Source organism: Rutidosis leptorrhynchoides, chromosome 5, assembly GCF_046630445.1.
Source record: "Rutidosis leptorrhynchoides isolate AG116_Rl617_1_P2 chromosome 5, CSIRO_AGI_Rlap_v1, whole genome shotgun sequence".
Taxonomy (NCBI): Eukaryota; Viridiplantae; Streptophyta; class Magnoliopsida; order Asterales; family Asteraceae; genus Rutidosis; species Rutidosis leptorrhynchoides.
In genome coordinates, this window is record NC_092337.1 from 254,692,092 (window position 1) to 254,697,546 (window position 5,455).

Genomic DNA, 5,455 nt, shown 5'->3' on the forward strand with positions numbered 1-5,455 from the left:
TTATATATTATGTAATCTTGAGATACCATAGACACGTATACAATGTTTCGACCTATCATGTCGACACATCTATATATATTTCGGAACAACCATAGACACTCTATATGTGAATGTTGGAGTTAGCTATACAGGGTTGAGGTTGATTCCAAAATATATATAGTTTGAGTTGTGATCAATACTGAGATACGTATACACTGGGTCGTGGATTGATTCAAGATAATATTTATCGATTTATTTCTGTACATCTAACTGTGGACAACTAGTTATAGGTTACTAACGAGGACAGCTGACTTAATAAACTTAAAACATCAAAATATATTAAAAGTGTTGTAAATATATTTTGAACATACTTTAATATATATGTATATATTGTTATAGGTTCGTGAATCAACAGTGGCCAAGTCTTACTTCCCGACGAAGTAAAAATCTGTGAAAGTGAGTTATAGTCCCACTTTTAAAATCTAATATTTTTGGGATGAGAATACATGCAGGTTTTATAAATGATTTACAAAATAGACACAAGTACGTGAAACTACATTCTATGGTTGAATTATCGAAATCGAATATGCCCCTTTTTATTAAGTCTGGTAATCTAAGAATTAGGGAACAGACACCCTAATTGACGCGAATCCTAAAGATAGATCTATTGGGCCTAACAAACCCCATCCAAAGTACCGGATGCTTTAGTACTTCGAAATTTATATCATATCCGAAGGGTGTCCCGGAATGATGGGGATATTCTTATATATGCATCTTGTTATTGTCGGTTACCAGGTGTTCACCATATGAATGATTTTTATCTCTATGTATGGGATGTGTATTGAAATATGAAATCTTGTGGTCTATTGTTACGATTTGATATATATATGTTAAACCTATAACTCACCAACATTTTTGTTGACGTTTAAAGCATGTTTATTCTCAGGTGATTATTAAGAGCTTCCGCTGTTGCATACTAAAATAAGGACAAGATTTGGAGTCCATGTTTGTATGATATTGTGTAAAAACTGCATTCAAGAAACTGATTTCGATGTAACATATTTGTATTGTAAACCATTATGTAATGGTCGTGTGTAAACAGGATATTTTAGATTATCATTATTTGATAATCTACGTAAAGCTTTTTAAACCTTTATTTATGAAATAAAGGTTATGGTTTGTTTTAAAAATGAATGCAGTCTTTGAAAAACGTCTCATATAGAGGTCAAAACCTCGCAACGAAATCAATTAATATGGAACGTTTTTAATCAATAAGAACGGGACATTTCAGTTGGTATCAGAGCGTTGGTCTTAGAGAACCAGAAAATTTGCATTAGTGTGTCCTATCGAGTTTGTTAGGATGCATTAGTGAGTCTGGACTTCGACCGTGTTTTCTTTAAAAATGATTGCTTAACATTTTTGTTGGAAACTATATATTTTTAACATATGAATATTATGTGATATATTAATCTCTTAACGTGTTTGATATTATGTGATAGATGTCTACCTCTAGAACAAGTCCCATTGACTCACCTAATAATAATGAAGAGTCAAATGTAAATTAGAATGATTTGTGGACTGATTCACAAGTTCCCGAAGAGGAACCGGAAGAAGAGTCGGAACCGGAAGAAGAATCGGAACCGGAAGAAGAATCGGAACCGGATGAAGAAATAGAACCGGTGGGGGAAATAATAAAACGGTTAAGTAAAAGAAAATCCTCAACCAACCGACCAAAGTTAATTATGGTCAATGGTGTTTCCGCCAAGGAAGCAAAATATTGGGAGGATTACCAATTCTCCGATGAATCGGATTCCGACGAGAATTCCGATGATGTTATAGAAATTACCCCAACTGAATTTAAAAAGGCAAAAGAAAATAATAAGGGAAAGGGCATAAAAATAGAGAAATCTAATTCCAACCCCGATGAACTTTATATGTATCGTCAACCCCCGAAGTCCTTAAGTTGTAACAATGACCCGGGAACCTCTAAACCACCAGGTTTTTCTAAACCAATGTGGACAACGACGGCTCGTATTAGGGGAACATCATATATCCCTAGAAACTTGGCAAAACGAACCAAAACCGAAGAAGAAGAAACGAGCGAGTCGGAATAAGGTAGTTGTATTCGTGTGGTGTAATATATGTAATATAGTGTGCTTATGCTTTATGATATATGTAAAAATTGCTTGTATTAATAAGTATTTTTTTATGAATCTAACTCTTGTCTATTTTACAGTTTAAAAACACAAAATGGATAGACAACCCAATATTTTAAGAGACCTACCCGGAGACATGATTGATGAAATCTTGTCTAGAGTCGGCCAGAATTCATCGGCACAACTATTTAAGGCGAGATCAGTTTGTAAGACATTCGAAGAACGTTCCAAGAATGTCTTGGTTTATAAGAGACTTTCGTTTGAAAGATGGGGGATATCACATTGGGAAACCCATAAGTTACGATGTGTTTACTTTGACGCATATATTGCGGGGAACCCAAATGCTATTTTACGCAACGGGTTAAGAAATTATTTTGACTCAATATATCCGAATATTGGACTTCGTGATTTAGAAAAAGCGGCTAACATGCAACATAAAGAAGCATGTTATGCTTACGGATTAGTAATGTTCGCTTCTCACCAAAGTGAGAACAAGAACATCGGGCTACAACTATTAAACAAAACGTTTCCACAAGTGACGGAGTCGGTAATTGGGGTAAGAAATGAGGTTTTTAGATTATTACGGGACTGTTGGACATTACGTAACCCTCGTCCCTTTGATGACGTTACAACACGCTGTCTTATCAACGGCCATAACGGTTATGTTGCACAAGACCAAGGATGGGAAGTAGTCCTAGTAAAACCAGAATGCATGACTTGTTTCTGGACGTATGAATTACGTGTCTTTATTGCCTTTGCCGAACGACTTGTGTACTAGCTAGAATTGTCTTCACAACTATCTTGTATCAAAGTTATTGTGTGCTATATTTCATGCTTTATGTAAAATAAGCGGTATTGTAAGTTTGTAAAATATTGTATAAAAGTTTGAACGCGAAATATTATTACAATCAGTTTTTCATATAGAATTGTAGTAGTTGAATTGTATATTAGCTACTAAGTATGAACTTAACGGGTAGGTACTACCCGAATTTAAACTTATAAAACGCTAATATGAAGAAAAAGCTTTTATAAATGAGTTCATATTATGCTACGAAATACTATTAACTACTCTTAATATTCTGTATGATTAACTTGTTCCATTTAACTATTTTGAAGGAAATGGCACCGACTAATCGACACACCGTGAATATGAATGAAGAGGAATTCCGTACTTTTCTAGCTTCAAACATAGCCGCAGTACAGGCTGCGCTACATACCAACAATAACCTTGGATCTAGCAGTACAGGAAATCGTGTAGGATGCACCTACAAAGAATTCACTGCTTGCAAACCTTTGGAATTTGATGGAACCGAAGGACCGATCGGATTGAAACGGTGGACCGAGAAGGTTGAATCGGTGTTTGCCATAAGTAAGTGTACTGAAGAGGACAAAGTGAAGTACGCTACGCATACCTTCACAGGTTCTGCGTTAACATGGTGGAATACCTATCTAGAGCAAGTGGGACAAGATGATGCGTACGCACTACCGTGGTCAGCATTCAAGCACTTGATGAACGAGAAGTACCGTCCCAGAACCGAGGTCAATAAGCTCAAGACAGAACTTAGAGGGTTACGAACCCAAGGATTTGATATTACCACGTACGAAAGACGATTCACAGAATTGTGCCTATTGTGTCCGGGAGCATTCGAAGATGAGGAAGAGAAGATCGACGCGTTTGTGAAAGGATTACCGGAAAGAATCCAAGAAGATATAAGTTCACACGAGCCCGCCTCCATAAAACAGGCATGTACAATGGCTCACAAACTAGTGAACCAGATTGAAGAAAGAATTAAAGAACAGACTGCTGAAGAGGCCAATGTGAAGAAAGTCAAAAGAAAGTGGGAGGAAAACGGTGATAAGAATCACCAATACAACAACAACAGCAATTACAACAATAATCGCAACAATTATCCCAACAATCGCAACATCAATCGCAACTACAACAAACGGCCCAACAACAACAACAACAACAACAACAACAACAACAACAACAACAGCAACTACAACAATCATCCCAACAACAATAATAACCGCAACAACAACAACAATCAGAAGCAGCTATGCCAAAGGTGTGAAAAGAATCACTCGGGGTTCTGCACCAAATTTTGCAACAAGTGTAAAAGAAATGGTCATAGCGCGGCGAAGTGTGAGGTCTACGGACCAGGGGTTAATAGAACGAAAGGAACAAATGGTGTCGGAACGAGTAATGGCGGAGCAAGTAGTGTCGGAGCAAGTTATGCCAATGTAGTTTGTTATAAATGTGGAAAACCAGGCCACATTATTAGAAATTGCCCGAACCAGGAGAACACGAATGGACAAGGCCGTGGAAGAGTTTTCAATATTAATGCGGTAGAGGCACAGGAAGACCCGGAGCTTGTTACGGGTACGTTTCTTATTGACAATAAATCTGCTTACGTTTTATTTGATTCGGGTGCGGATAGAAGCTATATGAGTAGAGATTTTTGTGCTAAATTAAGTTGTCCATTGACGCCTTTGGATAGTAAATTTTTACTCGAATTAGCAAATGGTAAATTAATTTCAGCAGATAATATATGTCGGAATCGAGAAATTAAACTGGTTAGCGAAACATTTAAGATTGACTTGATACCAGTAGAGTTAGGGAGTTTTGATGTGATAATCGGTATGGACTGGTTGAAAGAAGTGAAAGCAGAGATTGTTTGTTACAAAAATGCAATTCGCATTATACGAGAAAAAGGAAAACCCTTGATGGTGTACGGAGAAAAGGGCAACACGAAGCTACATCTTATTAGTAATTTGAAGGCACAAAAACTAATAAGAAAAGGTTGCTATGCTGTTCTAGCACACGTCGAGAAAGTACAAACTGAAGAAAAGAGCATCAATGATGTTCCCGTCGCAAAAGAATTTCCCGATGTATTTCCGAAAGAATTACCGGGATTACCCCCACATCGATCCGTTGAATTTCAAATAGATCTTGTACCAGGAGCTGCACCAATAGCTCGTGCTCCTTACAGACTCGCACCCAGCGAGATGAAAGAACTGCAAAGCCAATTACAAGAACTTTTAGAGCGTGGTTTCATTCGACCAAGCACATCACCGTGGGGAGCTCCTGTTTTGTTTGTCAAGAAGAAAGATGGTACATTCAGGTTGTGTATCGACTACCGAGAGTTGAACAAACTTACCATCAAGAACCGCTACCCACTACCGAGAATCGACGACTTATTTGATCAACTACAAGGCTCGTCTGTTTATTCAAAGATTGACTTACGTTCCGGGTATCATCAAATGCGGGTGAAAGAAGATGATATTCCAAAGACTGCTTTCAGAACACGTTACGGTCA